Below are 18,449 nucleotides of genomic sequence, written 5' to 3'. Positions count from 1 at the left end.
AAATCTGATTGGTTCAAACTTGCCAATGATTGGCAGCTCATTGTCGCGCCACCCACAGCAGCATTAGAGAGTGAAACCTCACTCTCTCATCTAGAGCATGTGTCAATTCCTTAGCAGGGATGTATGCACTTGGAACTTCCATTTATGACGAAAGTAGTCCTTGGTTGTGTCAGTAACAGGTGCAAGGTATATTCGTGTTGAAGAAACAGACTTGACTACCACAGTTATTGGTCATTGGCACATTCAGATGTTCAGCTGTTGTGTGTAGGCATGGTTTTGGACTCTGACAGATCTATTGGGATAATTTTGGCATACTGTTCAACTGTTTACTTTTCAAAGCATTTTTCCTTGTTTGAAAACTAATTGTTGGTCTTTTAGAGTATTGGTATCAAAAGAATATCTGAATGTGTTTATCTATGACTGTATTTGGACTTTTATGATTATTTACTGAAAGGTGGTTCTGCAGGTCAAGAACTTTGCAGATATTTGAACCTGCAACGCTTTGTTTACAGCTTCAGGTCCCTGACTGCGTTGTCCCGTTTCTACATTGTGGAGCTCAGTTTTTTTTTTTCTTGGCAAGGAAACTCCTGAAGATTCAAATCTGATGCGCGCTTGACCAACGTCAACACTGGAGTCACGCAATTGTGTCCCACGTCTCCTCAGCCCGGAGACATGCGGAGGTGTCATCTTCCTGGGGCTTGGAGTGCCGCCTAAGAATGACACTTGGCTGAATGCGTTTGCACGCCCTGCAGAGGTCACTGCCCTAAAAACAGGGAAGCGGAGGAATCTGGATCAGACCGGCTGTGAAGGTGTTAAAAAGAGAACGGGGCGTGTGGCGGCGGGGGGGGGGGGGGGTGAGATTTATGGCCGCCATGTGTCCCCCCTTGACACGCATCGCATTCGCGCGCGTAGAGACAGCGCCAGGGAGAGAAAGCCTCTACGCCCTGGGATGGCGGGGCGGGGCGGGGCTACGATTTACGGCGGGGCTGAGAATTTAGCGCGCGCGCTCACTCACCCACCCACCCGGGCCCCCTGCTGCGTGCAGCCTCGTACGCTAACGGGGTCGCGTTCAGCCGAAACGCGCCGTGTCGCGTCGAGGAAAAAACCCTGGACAGAAATGTGCGCGTACGCTGCGCGGCTGCATTCCGGGCCAGGCGTCTGAGGCGAAGGGTCTGCCTGCCGGCGTGTAAATAAGCTTTAAAAGCACTCTCATTTATCCGTTCAAAACGCAAGACAGCACAGCCGTCGGTAGAATGGGACGTGGCCTTGTGCTGGGTCTTCCGCAATGCAGACCATAATTCACCGTCTGGCTGGATTTTCCGAGCGTATCCGTGCGCCAGTTTCTCTGACTACAGGGTAGATGCCTCTCCTTACGTTCCAAGCATATATCTGTTTACAGGTTGCGCTGCCAAGTTCACCAAGGTAGTGATTTTAAAATTTTGTCCTTCCGTCCAAACTTTGATACCGATTCCGAATCCCCATCATCTCTGGGGTAACCCCTGCATGCTGCGTGCGTCGTTTGATCTTACCGCACTCCTACCTTTCTTCTCACCTGTCAAAGCCAGGGGCTCCCCACGCTCACCATGACAAGCACCCCACCAGCAGGACCTCAGAATGTTCCGTCTGCCTGATTTTGGGGGGTGCACAGTTCATGTTGCAATGCGTCAAACTGAAAGAACACTAATGTTCATGTGAAATTACGTCAACAGTAAGGAGACATGCAAACTAACTTTAAATTACAAGTGATACTTTCCCCTGGCAATGAACGATTTGTACCAAGGAAAGAGCCCCAATGGTATGGGGTCTACTGCAGTAATAGGCAATCCTGGTCCTGGAGTACCACAGACGTTTCTAGATTGTGCTCCATCTGAACCCCAAATTACTTGACTGGATTCATTATTGGTCTTAGTGAAAACAGGTGACGATATGCTGGGATGCTCATGCATTTCACCATACGAACTCGGAATCGATATCCAATATTAAGGCTCACATTTTGGATACCTGCTGAAACTGTGCAATCGGGTTCAAATGAAGCACAAACCCAGAAGCAGACACGGCAGTCCAGGGCCAAGGTCGCCTACCCCCTGGTCCAGCGCACGCTGAGTAAAATATGGTCTTGTGGGAAGGCGCCCCAAGGTCCTCTGGGATAGCGGGGAGTGGGAGGAGACGTCTGAAAGAGCTGTTATTTCTAACCTGTCCCAGCATTCTCAGGCTCTCTGCTCCTTGCACTGTCTGATGTTTTTTTTCCCCTCTCTCTCTCTCTCTCTCTCTCTTTCCCAGAGTGCAGGCACTAACCCTGATAAAACCCGATCGCTCAGCTGCAGGTTCCGCGCGGTCAGGAGAGAGCCGGCCCACCGAGTCTGGGAAACATTCCCCTGTCAGACGCTCGGCCCCTAACACTGGTCCCCAGTCCTGACAGCGAAACCCTATAAATAAATCTCCTATTTGTTTATAGGCGATATACATCTTTGGGAAAATACCACAGTGTTGATTTAAGTATTTTCCTCCCTTTTTTAACGTTGGGGTAGAAGTGAACTCAGAGGATCAGGCTGCGCGAGGGGGAGTGCATGCAGTCATTCAGGAATCTGGGGGGAACTGAAAGAGTTCCCATCCTTTTTAGTCACCCTGGAATCCGCCCGTGCACTCAAGTACCTTTTTAATTGCGACCGTTTATCATTGATAAAGGACGCGGCGGGCCATCGTTTTCACGGTACCGCTGATTTTCTTAACGAGAGCAGGAGACAAATCGACTGACTGGGGCGTGAGAGTCATCCCTTTGAAGTGCAGGTTTTTTTGAAAAACGTTTTTTTTTTTTTTTCTTTCAAAATTCTAAGTCAGTGTTCGAGAACTCGATTGCTTTCGGTTCCCAGTAGTGATTGTAACGTCAGCATTAGAATGTTCAGCCAAGAACATTCTGATCACATGTTTGTGATCTTACACCTTAAAGGGTTAAAAAAGCATGCCTTTGACATTCAGTAGAACTGTCTTGTCCTGCCCATAGGCAGACATAAACTGGGTCTCAGCATTGGCTCACTCATCATTCCCAAATCATCTCATTGGCTGCAAATCTTTCGCATTTCCTACCTATTGTAATTCCTAAGGTTGTCACTGATACAGAATCAGCTCCTCAGTCGACCAAACTCGTTGTGTAAAGTTTAAAATAAAAATTTTGAAAAAGAGACGTTCTTGCTACGTGCCATTGTTTGGGCAGCACTGTGTCACTGCTGTAGGGGGGTGAGCTGGGGTTCTGCAGCGGCTGGGGGGGAGGGGTTAGGGGGGGAGGGTGACAGAGGGAAAGAATCTTTATGAAAGATTGTCCTGAACAGATCTGCAGGGTGGTGTAATACATGTAAGAATAGATCAACACCCCCCGTCCTCAGACAGTCTATCTGCACAGTCATGCTGACACATACACACACACTCTCTACTCTCACAGACACACACACACCTCTCTCTCACATGCACATACACACAAACACACTTTCACACACTCAGTCACACTCAGACACACACACACACACTCTACTCTCACAGACACACACACACACCTCTCTCTCACATGCACACACACACAAACACACCTTCACACACACACACACACACACACTGTCATGGAAAAGCAACCCATGTGCCCACCTCCTCCAGTTAGGCCATTGTACACTTTTTATTCAAGTTGAAATGACAACAAATGCTTTCACTTCCCAAGGATTTCAGCTAGATACTGTGACTCAACCGTTAGCGAAAACCAAAAGGTCTCATATTTTTGCAATCCGAACCCCTCCACCCACAGAGTGATTTAGAATACATTTTAAGATTTGTTCATTACTTTTAAAAAGAGATGAGAGGCCGCGATGTGAAGAGATCAAAAACATTGCGATTACGAACACAATGCCCTGTTGTGATTGGGCGACAGTTGCTCCGCCTCCCACGTTGATGGACAGGTGTCCCACCCAGAGAGGCCTTTAGAGCCGTCCCACAGTCCCGCTCTCCTTTCAGACCCTGGAGGGGAAATGCCTTCTCCTCCTGGGTTCCTCAAAGCCTGTGGGGCTAACCCATTCTCTGGGGCCAATGCAGGATGGCAAAGGGGCAGGGGTTTGGGGAAGAAGGGTGGATATTGTGGTGAAAGAGAAGCATGGGGGGAGGGGTAACGCCTCTGTCTTTGTGAAAAGCCCCCCGAGGCTGCTCAGGTGCTGGGGTCAGCCGACAGGCCCCTTCATATTCGTTGGCAGAAAGAGCCTCCCTCCATACCTCCCTCCCCCTTTTCCTTTCACTCACTCTCCCTCCCTCCCTTTTTCTCTCTCTTAGTCTCTGCCTGTCTTCCCCTCTCTCTCTCCCTCCCTCCCCCCCCCTCTCTCACGCTCTACCCCCTCTCTTTCTCTTACACATTCCCTTCCCTCAGTGTCTTTCTGTTTTCCTTTCTCTCTCACGCCGTGTCTCTCCCCCTCTCCATGCTAAATCTTCCCGGGTAAAAGAAGACTGAACTGCTGCAGCTGGCAGTGCTGGATTCCTGTGTGATCAACAGTCTCTACTAAGCCCGAGGACTGGAGAAACGTGCCGTCCAAACCATGTATCTGATATTCTCTAACTGCCAGACCCACTGGATTTCCCCAACCCGCTACGCAGGGCCCCAATCCACAACCCAGGGCCCGGCAAGTCCCTCCCCCTTTTCTCCTCTGCTCCAATGCCAGCGGATTCCAGCCTGGCCTCTCCCCCCCTGGCTCCTGCTCACCTCCGGGTATGGAACACAGAACGCGGAATGCGGAATGTAGAACACATAGAACAGGGGGGGGTTTGCTCAGTGGAACTCCACCCACAGAGATGACGTGCTGTGTGACAGCCTATTTGTAAACGTCCCAGGACGAAATAAGGATTGATTGGCTGTTTGATTGATTGACCGATTGATTGATTGATTGATTGATTGAGATGGAGAGAGAGAGACAAATGAAGACGTCAATGTCTGTGCTGATTTGTTGTCTCACAAAGTTAGAGCCTTCATCTTGTTAACAGTTACTATTTAAACGCGTGCTTTACATCTTTAAATATTAGCGCTTGGCCTATGTGATTTGTACTGTATTGTTTGGTAGTCTGAGTTGTCATTAGAAACGGTTTCAGTTTGCTGTGCACTTTCTCCTGACTTGTGTGGTCAAGTTTCTGCACATTCTGCACTTTTCTGTGCAAGTGCAACAGCATAATGATTTAAAGTAAAAAAAATATTTTTTTTTAAACTCAATTTTTGGTTTGGTATTCCTTCTTAAACAAGTGTTCTGCAGTTTGAGTGACTGTGCTTACAGTAGAAACCTTATTTTGCTAATTTACTTTTTAAAGAGAATGCGTGTATTTACAGTATGCATGTGCACATATGTACATGTCTGTATAAGTGCGTGTGTGTGTTTGCGTGTGGTTGTTTTTGTGAGTGTATGGTTTTTGTATCAGCATGCATGTGTGTGTGTTTGTTTGTGGTTTGTGTATTTAATGTGTGTGTGTGGTTTGTATATTTGCGTGTGTGTGTGCGTGTGTGTGTGTGTGTGTGTGTGTGGTTTGTGCATGTGTCTGTGTGTGACTGTGTGGTTTGTGTGTGGTTTGTGTATTTGCGTGCATGTGTGGTTTGTGTGTGTGTTTGTGTGTGTGTGTGTGGTTTGTGTGTGGTGTGTGTGTGTATGTGTGTGTGTGTGTGGTTTGTGTGTGTGTGTATGTGTGTGTGTGTGGTTTGTGTGTGTGTATGTGTGTGTGTGTGTGGTTTGTGCACGTGTCTGCTTGTGACTGTGTGGTTTGTATATGTTTGTGTGTGGTTTGTGGTGCAGTAGCTGAGTGGTGTGTGAGTGTGGTTTTGTTGTTTGTTCTTATTTGTGTTGGGTTGGTGATTATTGCGTGACATGTGGGTGTTGTGTGTGTGTTTGTGTGTGGTTTGTGTGTGTGTGTGTATGTGTGTGTGTGTGTGGTTTGTGCACGTGTCTGCGTGTGACTGTGTGGTTTGTATATGTTTGTGTGTGGTTTGTGTATTTGCATGCGTGTGTGTGTGTGTGTGTGGTTTTTGTGTATGTGTGTGTGTGGTTTGTGTGTGTGTGTGTATGTGTGTGTGTGTGTGTGGTTTGTGTGTGTGTGTGGCTTCTCGTCTGTCAAAAGAGCAGTAAAGGCTGTCGTAGTGTAACCCGGCCCTCCTCCGTGGGTGACAGATAGCCTGAGGGGAAAGGGAACGGTGTTAATTAAGTTGTTTTATCTTAATTTGAGCTGTTGAAGGGGAGCCTTTGAGGTGACTTATTAGCCAGTGGACAGTGGACAGCCTCAGCCCCTCACCCTCCTCTCCCTGCCCCCCCCCTCCCCCTCACAGCCCTGGGCCTGGGAGGAGAGAAGGAGCAGAGCAGTGTGGCCGAGCGACAGGCCGTTACCAGATACTGTCACCTTTTCACTTTTCCCTCAAGATGCCTCTCTCTGTCTCTCTCTCACTACAAACACACACACACACAGACGCGCAACACAAAGGGACACACAAACACACAGAAGCACAAAACACACACCTGCACACGTACACACAAACACAGACACACAACACAAAACACACAAACACAAATGGACTTACAAGCACACACACACACACACAAAACACACAAACACAAATGGACACACAAAGGCACACACACACATGCACATACGCATAAATACACACACACAAAATGCATACAAACACATGCACATGCATATACAGACACATAAAACACATGCAAACACACACACAAACAAGGGCACGTGCCACAAACACACACAGACGCGAACATGCGAACACAAACAGATGCACACACAGAGACAAACACCCACATTTGGAGGCACAATGCGCGTACACACACACGCACACAAACACACACACATGCATGCACGCACGCACACACACCAGTGTCAGAAGGTAAGGTGATCCTACTTCACACAGCCCAATAGAAAGCTGATACCAGCAGCCATGCAATCCGTTTTCCCCCCCAGAGAAAATAACCCCATCAAAATAAACCTCCTTACACTGAAAGATAAATGCAGGATGGATTAGACATGTGTGTTTGGAGTAAGTTGGGGATATCCTTTTTCTCTGTTTAACTTTCATGTTCCTGTGTTTTATTTTCTCGTTCACAGTCCTTTGATAAATCTTTTTATTGGTGTGCGGTCAAACCCGTGGATTAGCGTAAGCGCGTTGTCTGATTGGCATATACACACATGCAAACGCACGCACACACGTGTACACGCGTGTACACACATGCGCATGCACGGAGGTTTGAAACGCACGTATGGCGCTGTATGTGGAAGTGGAGTGGACTCCAGTGTCAGAGAGCTGCTGAAGTGTCCCACTGCGAGGCCCTCCCTCTGTCTCGCGCCCAGGGAAACCGCGATCTAAAAAACAGACAGCGGATCGCTTAGGAATATCTCCACCCCCCCCCCAACCCCCCCACCACTGACCCCTTTTGAAATGTAAACTCTGACCTCATGGAGAGGCGGCACCTGGTCTTCCTCATCCCAGAGATGGGTGGGTGCGGGGGTGGGTGGGAGAGGGGGTTTCCAGAACCCAATGCCCATGGGGTTTTGGGGGGGGGGGGTGGAGGGAGGGTTAGTAATTTTAAACTGGGTGGGACACTTTGTGGTGGGGGGTAGTGGGCAGAGCCTCTTGTGGAACACTGTGGGCTCATATTCCTTTTCAGACAGGCTCTTGGGTTGCTGTTTCACACAGCACAAGGCATGGTGCCATTTTGTTGCAACTGACCATGTTTAAAATAAGGGTTCAAAACAGCAAAAAAAAAAAATCTATGAGAATATATGACTGGCCATTCATGCTAGGAGGAGGGATAAGTGACATCATCTTGATAGAACCACACCCCCTCAGCATCGACAGGTCAATGGATTTGTCATTTTAGTGTTCCAAAGTCCAGCTCATGCTTTCCTGTGGCCATGTTTCCACGGTGTCATGGCTGTTCCTGTGGGTGAACCCCATCTACTCCTTGGCTTGTGCCACGTGACCGAAATGGGCCCTCTTGCACATGTGTGCCCCCACTCCTCTGGGTTGCCAGGAAACCAACAGACGTGCTTGTCAATACCCTGGAGTGACACAGAGAGAATGATCATCATTGTTTGTTTCATCACCGTCGCCATGATGATTACTGTTCTTATCAATAATAGTAGTTCTTTTAACTTGTCTGAGATTCTCTCTAGTCACTCCTTAATTTTTCATTTTTTTATCGTAATTTTATTAATGTATTGTATCGAGGTTATGCTTTGGCGATATAGCATTATTGAACTGAGAGAGAAGAGAGAGATAGAGAGAGAAGGAAAAAAGGAGGAGAGAGATAGAGAGAAAAGGAGAGAAGAGAAAAAGAGAGAAAACAAGAGATAGAGGAGAAGAGAGGAGACAGAGGAGAGCGCAACATCTCTCTTTATTTCCCTTCAAAGCTGGCGTATTGTGAGCGGTTTGGGGGGGGGGGTGCTGGGGGGTGTAGGGGAGGGGGGGGACAGAGGTATTGTTTCTGATGGAAGTTACCCATTGACCTGTGACCGCCCGGAGGGCCCCAGATAAGCCCGCTTGCCTTTCCATGGCCGGCCCCTCTCCGCTCCCTTATCAGCCCGAAAGGGGAAACCGGGGTTCCAGCAGCTCTCCCAGGGTCTAAACTTTTCCCCTGGCCCCTCTGCATGCCCCCCCCCAATCCCCCTCCCCCACCCCACCCCCTACAGCCTGAGCATTGACTCCCCTTTTAAGCGATGCGAGTGATAACCAATATTAAGATTGCTCTCGTTTTTTGAGCATCATGCTTTGTGTATCTCTCTACATCTGTCCATGTACAGACTGATATCACTGACAGCCTGTAGAGATAGGCAGTCTTTCAGATCACACGCGTGTGAAATTATGCATTTGTGCACATGCTGTAATATCGCAGCCGTCATGTGACATCTGCAAAGTGACTCATTTTGAGATAGAAAAGCTGTTTTACGGTATCACATTACATTATTTACTGGGTGCCTCGTATAAAGATTATTATCGGGTTATGTTATATAAAATGCATAAATGCATGATATTTAAATGTATATTATTTGCATACAAATTGAAACCAAATACAAGACAATCACTATATTCATTATACATATTGAAAAAGAAGGTACAGTATCTAAAATAAATGTTGACGTGCATTTTACATTTAGATGGCATGAAATATTACATACTGTGCACCATTTTGGAAATTCTTTATGTTTAAAATATAATAGTATATAAAGAACGGTAAATTCTAATTTGATTAAGTATTTTTTTTTAGTTTAGAGAAAACCGTTTTTTGTTTTTTTGATACATTTTTGTAAGGTCTGCAACATCTGCATGTATAAATGTAATACTTTATATAGTTACTAAATATTTGGGCTTCTAAGTTGAGAACAGAAATGAAAGTCTCATCTACTAGGATCTAGAAAAACAAAAGATTCTGCTTGTATTCTCACGGACCCGTCTTACAGAGACCGCTTTTGAAAAGCAAAGGAATTTGCAGAATTTAATTTTAGAGACCACTGAAGACCTCGTCTGTGAAACCGGCCGGACCGTTCCCTGCGTGTGAGGCACGGAGGGGCGTACTGCCATAACAGCTCCTGTTTTTTTCACTGCGGCCATGGCGCATCCTTTCTTAGTTTTTTTTTTTTTGTTGTTGTTGTTGTAATTATCGCGGTTTAAATTTAGCCTGAGAAACACTGGGATGCGAAGTTCTCGGAGCTGGGGAGGACGAGCGGTGGGAAAATCCTGGAAACATCTGGTCGGGAGAGGACTCCGGACACGTGGAAGTCTGACCAGGCAGCGGTGGACGCATTCTCTTCCGCGTGGCGTCGGGGGCGCATTGCGCATGTTCACCGTCGTTCCTACCGAGTTCGGAAACAGCTTGTCTTGTTTATCCAGTGATGATACGGACCTGATATTACTAGATGCAAACGTGATTAAGTTCTTTTTGACAAAAAAAAAAGAACATTTTTTGATTCGTGTTTCCCCTGAAACAAATTAGTGACACAAATCAGCTAAAATCAACGTTCGTTAAACCAGTTTTTTAGGGCTCAAAAACAATTACTCAGCAGGCAATTAAGCTTCATTGGGCCATCTTCAGTGTTCTGCTACAAAATCCAATATGTTATCAGTTGTGGATGACTATTTAAGGGAAATATGTTTATGAAATATTATGTTGAATAAAAACATTTCATTTTGTCTTTCCGATAACAGATGTTTTTATCTTTGGTGTTTTTAAACAAACATCTATCAAGGCATTTGGACATAGTCAAAACTCACAGAGCAAGCCAGAGTTGGCGATCAATGCCAGCTTTAATTCAGTCTGTACAGGAAATTAATTTTAAATTCAAGTCCTGAATTAAAAATTTCCTAAAATAATCCAATTCAATTTTTTTTCTTCACACAAACATTCAACGATGGTTTTGCAATACCTCAATTAGATTTCAGTTAAATTCTCAAGTTGACTGAATTTGAAAAAGAAATAACCCTGAATTTGCAGTGCTGATGACCTAAGGTCTATAAACCTCTTCTCCTACGTGAACGTGAATGTCATTGAGAGGAAAACACATTAAGCCGTCTTGACCCAAGGCACTCATAAGTTTTAAAATATGTGAAATCACTGCTCTAACACACCAGGAACGTTCTGGGGGTTTGGTCAAGGAGACAATCCTGCTTGGCACAGAAGAATACGCCAAGGAAGGAGGACGCTTAATAAAATGGCCTCTGCTGACATACGTGCAGATTATTCGGGGTGAAAGACACTTCAATAGCCATTAGCCTGTTGACCGTGGAACTTAACACAGCGATATGCGTCAAAAACTAAACAGAAATTAAACATAAATAATGTGAACTCTTCTGCCTGTAGAAGTGAAGCGATGTACTCGTACCCACACACACGCCCTTGTCCATGTATGCTAACGTACGGAAACGCCCGTGATTCTGTTACGAGTTACGCCCGGAGTTCATCTCCGACCGTCTGAGCCACGGCAGCAGAACGTCTGCTGGTCTGAACACTGTCGGCCCCTCTGAACCTCCGCCTCCTGCTCCAATGGACATCACCGACCCCTTCTCTCCTCACCTGCGGATTTCTGGTCTTTTGGGCCCGAGGAGGGTTTGCCCCGGCACTTTGCCCGGCCTGCCGTTTGCCTGGCTGCTTAGCCGCTAATACCGCCACGCGGAGACGCCCGCGGCCTTCGGCTGCCTGTCGAGGGGGATCGCAGGGGACGAACGAGACTCTCCTTCCCGGTGCTCGGCCTCTGAGGAGCACCATGGGCTTGTCATGCAGTGTGTGGTCCACTCAGGGACAGGCAGGATTTCAAATATTATGTGTTTGAGAAAATACAGAAGTCCCTCGCCAGCTGCAAGGGTTAGGTTCCTGAAAAGCCCCCCGTGGTTGGCAAAAATGCAGCTGGCAAGACTGAGGGCTTATGGGAAATATGGGGTTTTAGGTTCCTTGGCCGCGGTTGCTCATCAAAGCCTGTAAGCTGGCTGTTCCTTCACCGACCACAAATACAATGAGCGAAAACCGTGAAAACACACCGAAAAACGACAAAAACTACCTGCATTGTGAATCTGTTCCTCAGGAAACTCAGCAGCTGCAAACACCCACATTTCAGAATCTCATAATGACCACGCATTGCTGTAGCAGAGCAAAATCACAGTTTTTACCACATGGAGACATATAGACTACACTTGTAAACAGTTGGTTTTATTAGTCACCTCAGAAGAGAGAGGTGAATTTCTGTGATTCTGATCAGTAATCCAATCACCAGCTGAGGCTGGTGAGGATCTAGCCGTCAGTGAAAATTCATGGAAATGAAACCAGGTAAGCTAGCTAGCGTTAGGCAGCAAGAAAACATTTGTTAGTTGCTTATGAATTACTGAATGTATCATTCCTTGGCTCACATTAGCTTCTTTACAAATTTGAATATGACACGTTCCTCACAAATCTAGCTCATGTTATTGTAGATACAAAATCATAGTACTTCCATAGCACATCTCCTGGCTCTGATATTATATCTATATAGCTGTAACCTTGCTTTCTTAGTAGTTGTACTGGACATTTTATAGGTTGCGGATATATAAACTTGATGTATATTTTGGAATATTTTGTTGGTGCCAGCTGAACTGTGGATATATAAAACTTTATGCCGTGGTTCATAAAATGGTATATAAAGTGAAAACTATAGACGCATGGAATCCACAATTGGCAAGGGACTATTGTTAGGCCAAGGGAAAGAAAAACAGTTCAATTTTTTTCCTGTGAACAGTTTCTACTTTCCTCATGCATTTAGACTGAGTGTATCCCAGCTCCTTGCTCCTTAAAGGGGCTTTTAACGAGTTTGTCTGTCCTCAGAGCTGTGGCTCCTCGATCGATTTCTGGGTCAGTCAAGGACCTTGGAGACAAAAGTCGAATAAAATACGCGATTGAAATGCACCCACATTGACAACGCGTAATTTCAAACTTCAGTTTCACGGATTTTTTAAAATCCGTTTGCATTTCCATTCAAGGAAAGATAGCGAGGTGTAAAAAAAAAAGAAAAAGAAAAAAGCGGTTGTAATGCACCGCAGGACCCGTCCTGTAGTTGTTCATTTCCAACCTAATTTGGCACATCTGATTCTGATAATTAGTAGCTCAAACAAAATCTCTAGCTGCTGAATGAGGTCTGCTTTGTCAGGGTTGGAGTGAAAACCTGCATCTGGATCTCCTGGAACAGGGTTCGTCAGCCCTGATCAAGTTCACTGGTTCCCGAGGCTCCCCCTCGGGTATCCTCAGCCGGAACAGGCATTTGATGTGTGACACCTCAAGCACACCTGATGCAACTAATCAAACCCCTTGACTAGTTCATTCCAGTAATTTCCATTTTTCAGCGTTTTCGTCTATCAGTTTTATCTTTTTGGAGACAGGCCTTATATGAAAACTTGAATTTGAAAGAGAAACAGGAAGGTCTAGAGAGCACACCAGTAAATATGAGTCGGTTCTGGACCTAAAATATATAAATATAGCTAATGCTGTTTCCACCAAGGAGATTCCGGCTGAGTTTAGATAATAATAACTCTCCATTAGTTCAAAATTCTACGTAAAGAACCAGGCTTTATTGAGAAACCGTTATCCTCTGAAACCATTCGGAATACATTGAGTTCCTGTGGACTCTCAGTGCTGATGGATCACCGAAATTGTTCGCGGATTGTTTGCCCTCAGAAGACGCAGGTGTCCAGGACACTTATCAACAATGGAAGTAAGTTTTTTAAAAGCGCCCCAAGCGCGCTAGTTTTTATATGGACACTGCTTTATTTGCTTTTGCCTTGGCTGGGATTCTGTCTGCGTGTGTTTATTTTATTATTTTGACAATATGACTAGTGTCGCAAACGTTACCTGATTCTGTGTTTCTATTGCATTGCTTTTGTTGAATGCTACTGTTATTGCCATGAACCATTTGCAAAGGTGTGGTTTTTAGGTTGGATTCCATCAACGTGTGCTTGTTTCATAGTCTCTACAAAACATTCACTTCACATGAGAGCGGTCCTCTCGTTACCTTAATGAGCTAGTCAGCCACATGCTCTTTGAACGTATGCTTACTGTACATCTCTCTGTTTGTAACAAGACAGTTTATTGGCATGCTAACTGCTGCTGACCTATACACTCTACTGGCAGAATGGCTTGAGTGGAGGATATACATGTTTATGTATTTATTTAAAATGAATTTTACCTGCCACTATTTTTGTATTGTTTAAATTTGTGCTACCAAAGCAGCCCCTGCTGGCAATGTGATTGTATTTTATAGATACATGTATTTGGGAGGTATTTTGTGTAAATATGCTTTTTTGGTGTATAATTGGTGTATAATTGACCATCCCCCAAGTCCCTCTTGTAAATGGTACTAATTGCATGTGCAGCCCATGCGTAGGAAGAGAGCCTTTGATTTAAAGAAGTTTAGGGAAGGGGTTATGGGGTAGGGGGAGCTATTTGGGAAGCAAACTCTTTTAAGCTTTCAAAATAGTCTTGCCGTGGGTGATCTCCTCTTTCATCAACATCATTGCACACCCTCCGCAGCGAAACGTTCAGTGTTAATTTAACTTTGAAAATCTATACGAGTTAAAGAACGATCAGATGTGGTCTAGCAGAGTTGATTTTTCACTGCACTGATTTTTACCATCCTCTGTGAAATATGCACTGTAAATTGGATTGATTGACAAATTTAGTTATTGATCCCTAGATGTCAAACTCTACTGCCCCAGTGCAGTGAATTCTTTTTATAAGATCCATGCACTGCAAGGTGAGGCTGAAAATGTGTACCAGTGAAGTGGTTCAGTTGCCTTTTGTTACAGTGGTTGTTATTGGTACTTCAGTGGTTTCTGAATGATAAATGTTGAGAAACCTTAAATTTTTTGTATGGGGATAGTCCATCTGTATTTGAAAACAAGGTGCAGAGGAAGCCAGTTAAGGCCAATATTCCTCATTAAGATCACCATATTTATAAAATGTGGCTCCAAACAGTGTGTTTTAAGTGGTGGATGACCAATGCCTCACTGGAGGCAGCAAGGTAGTAAGTAAGTAAGTATTTTTAAAATATCAGTAAAATAAAAGCAACTGTGACTTTTGCTGCAGTGTTTGAAAAGGAGATGTGTTTAATATGTTCTACAAAAAAAAAAAAAAAGCTGCAATGCTGTTTTTCAGTTCCTTTCCAATGACAGCATAAAAAAGCAGTGCTTTGGGGCCCTGTTAGCGGGGGAAGCGTTTTGTTGGGCGTGTAATGTCGCGGTATTGGAACTGTTTGTGTGAGCGCTGGAGCGCGTGTTTAACGCGATAAAGCCCGAGTCGTGAGCCAAGCGTTCCCTTCGGGAGCGAGCGTCTGACACCGCCCCCGTCAGGAGAGGAGTTCCGGTTCCAGCGTCTGACTCGAAGCGCGAAGCCGTGGGTGTCGCTGAGCCCCGCTTTGTGCGGTCCCGCGCATTTTGTTCGCTGAACACGCCGGGATTCCCCAACGGGGATTTGCCGCTCTTTTTTTTACTTTGCCCCCCCCCAGCCTCACGCTGCTAATGCACGAAAATCTTCCTTGACTGGCTGAGCCAAACCCGTCCAGCCAAGAGGTTCCCCGGAGGTCTATTAGCAATTATCTGCATCCCGGAATAGTCTTGGGACTCCTCAGAGTGAGCTCGGGAGTGCAGTGTGACTGACAAACTCGAATGCGGTTTGTTTGTTTTATTTTCTCCGCTGGCAGGGGCTGTTCCCGTGCGCTTTATCTCTCCTTATTAAGAGAGCCGAGCGACGGAGAGCGGGCCGGCCCAGGGACCCGGGGTTCCCTGCTCGCTCTGCTTCGCTCTCTGCGGGGGAGGTGGGGGATCGAGCTGGACGTCCCAGGGACCCAGGGTTCCCCGTCCGCTCTGCTTCGCTCTCTGCTGGGGGAGGTGGGGGATCGTCTCCAGGGCTCTGTCCTGGCTCTCTGAATGGCTGGCTGTGTCCAGCTGAGGTGGAAGGACTGGGTGGAAGCTCTGCTGGCTCTTATGAAGAGGAACATGTTAATCAGAAGGGCTGCTGGGAGGTTGCTCCTGTTAAGGCACTGTTCCAGTGTGTGGATGGGCCCTATGGTCTGGTATCTGTTAAGGCTCTGTTCCAGTGTGTGGATGGGCCCCATGGTCCGTTATCTCTTAAGGCACTGTTCCACTGTGTGGATGGGCCCTATGGTCCGGTATCTCTTAAGGCACTGTTCCAGTGTGTGGATGGGCCCTATGGTCTGGTATCTCTTAAGGCACTGTTCCAGTGTGTGGATGGGCCCTATGGTCTGGTATCTCTTAAGGCACTGTTCCAGTGTGTGGATGGGCCCTATGGTCTGGTATCTCTTAAGGCACTGTTCCAGTGTGTGGATGGGCCCATGGTTTTATAGACATGAATTTACATAATCACTGCATAACCTTTTATAACACTGAAGTAAAGTATTGTAAGAAAATGAATAATCCCAGCGGCGGGTTGTCCAATAATCCTTCAGTTGGCCTTAACGGATCGGAACTCTCGGTCTGATTGGAGAAAGCCAGTAAAAGTGGTGCTTCCAGCTGGAGATGGTCCAGGCGAGGATTGTCCGATCTCACTGCGAGATCCAAACAGGATTTCTCTCCCAGATTTTTCTCCATCTTGATTAGTAGTCGTCACTGCAGCTGGGCTGAACTTGAAGAAAAAAAAAAAAACTAAATCCTTGATTTATTTAGCTGCCTCAAACAAACATGCACAGCATAAGGGCCTGTGCGTGTGTGCCTGTGTGTGTGTCTGTGTGTGTGCATGTGTAAATGTAAGCATTTTGGAGTAAATGTTTTTTTAATTCCCTTTCAAAAGGCTTGGAGTTTTGACGCAGCCAATTAAAAGGAGGCACCCCTCACTGTAATAAACGGGTCATCATGTCCTCTCGTACCAGCTCTTTCACTGGAGCCCGGCGGAGCCCCTGCCGTTCAGCGGCAGCATCATCAGTCATCTGGTGGTCAGGGGCTTTCAGCGAGCGTAACCGCAGACGGCCACAGCAGCGGACGCGAGAGGTGTAGCCTCTGGTCTCCACGGAGAACCTCGTAAACGGTGGAGGGGAAAAGTTTGGCAGGAGTGGTGGCTGGTTTAAAAAAAAGAAGAGTATTGTGTGTTCAGCCTCTTTTTTTTTTTCCAACCTGGCAGAGTCCATGAGTGACATCTAAGAACCCCTGTTTGTACGTTCCTCAGGCCAAAAAGACTCAGAGGTTCCATACCGGCTCAGAATGGCGCTGTGTTTTTAGTGCACTTAAGTAAATACACATTTCACACGATTAATTTATCCTAATAAACACACACCCATATAGGACTTTATAAATATATATGCACTAATAAACACGCATCACATTTTAAAGTATATATTAATCCACACACACACACACACACACAGTAGCACAGTAGCACATTGTGAATAAATACCAATGCTCACAAACATTACAACATATTACATCATAAATAAATAGCCTACTAATAGTCACATTATGAGTATGTAACACAAACTTAAAAAAAGCACACAAGAACGCTACGATGTGTAATCTGTCTTTATGAAACGGCAGTAAAACAACGTGTAGAAATTTGTATATGAGAGTGTGGGTGAGGAACGAGCCTGAGTGACCGTGTTCCCCTCCCTGTAGTGAACGAGCCACAGTGACCGTGTTACCCTCCCTGTAGTGAACGAGCCTGAGTGACACGGTTACCCTCCCTGTAGTGAACGAGCCACAGTGACCGTGTTACCCTCCCTGTAGTGAACGAGCCTGAGTGACACGGTTACCCTCCCTGTAGTGAACGAGCCACAGTGACCGTGTTACCCTCCCTGTAGTGAACGAGCCTGAGTTACACGGTTACCCTCCCTGTAGTGAACGAGCCTAAGTGACACAGTTACCCTCCCTGTAGTGAACGAGCCAGAGTGACACAGTTACCCTCCCTGTAGTGAACGAGCCAGAGTGACACAGTTACCCTCCCTGTAGTGAACGAGCCAGAGTGACACAGTTACCCTCCCTGTAGTGAACGAGCCTGAGTGACCGTGTTACCCTCCCTGTAGTGAACGAGCCTGAGTGACACAGTTACCCTCCCTGTAGTGAACGAGCCTGAGTGACCGTGTTACCCTCCCTGTAGTGAACTAGCCTGAGTGACACAGTTACCCTCCCTGTAGTGAACGAGCCTGAGTGACACAGTTACCCTCCCTGTAGTGAACGAGCCTGAGTGACACAGTTACCCTCCCTGTAGTGAACGAGCCTGAGTGACACAGTTACCCTCCCTGTAGTGAACGAGCCAGAGTGACAGTTACCCTCCCTGTAGTGAACGAGCCTGAGTGACACAGTTACCCTCCCTGTAGTGGACTAGCCTGAGTGACACAGTTACCCTCCATGTAGTGAACTAGCCATAGTGACACAGTTACCCTCCCTGTAGTGAACGAGCCTGAGTGACACAGTTACCCTCCCTGTAGTGAACGAGCCTGAGTGACCGTGTTACCCTCCCTGTAGTGAACGAGCCTGAGTGACACGGTTACCCTCCCTGTAGTGAACGAGCCTGAGTGACACAGTTACCCTCCCTGTAGTGAACGAGCCTGAGTGACCGTGTTACCCTCCCTGTAGTGAACGAGCCTGAGTGACCGTGTTACCCTCCCTGTAGTGAACGAGCCAGAGTGACACAGTTACCCTCCCTGTAGTGAACGAGCCAGAGTGACACAGTTACCCTCCCTGTAGTGAACGAGCCTGAGTGACACAGTTACCCTCCCTGTAGTGAACGAGCCTGAGTGACACAGTTACCCTCCCTGTAGTGAACGAGCCTGAGTGACACAGTTACCCTCCCTGTAGTGAACTAGCCAGAGTGACCGTGTTACCCTCCCTGTAGTGAACGAGCCAGAGTGACACAGTTACCCTCCCTGTAGTGAACGAGCCTGAGTGGCACAGTTACCCTCCCTGTAGTGAACGAGCCAGA

At 46.6% G+C, this 18,449-nt stretch overlaps 1 long non-coding RNA gene across 1 annotated transcript in view; it reads left to right on the top strand.

Moving 5' to 3' along the window:
* Positions 1 to 12,757: 12,757 nt before the first annotated feature.
* The window catches only part of LOC135239661 (uncharacterized), an 82,276-nt gene continuing 76,584 nt past the window's right edge, over positions 12,758 to 18,449 (top strand). Inside the window, exon 1 of the long non-coding RNA XR_010325446.1 lies at positions 12,758 to 13,239. This is a non-coding gene — a long non-coding RNA (uncharacterized LOC135239661). The remainder of the gene's footprint in view (positions 13,240 to 18,449) is intronic.

This window comes from Anguilla rostrata, chromosome 14 (assembly GCF_018555375.3).
Source record: "Anguilla rostrata isolate EN2019 chromosome 14, ASM1855537v3, whole genome shotgun sequence".
NCBI classification, from domain to species: domain Eukaryota; kingdom Metazoa; phylum Chordata; class Actinopteri; order Anguilliformes; family Anguillidae; genus Anguilla; species Anguilla rostrata.
Note: the sequence above shows the minus strand (reverse complement) of the source record. Positions and strands in the feature narration are given on the sequence as shown.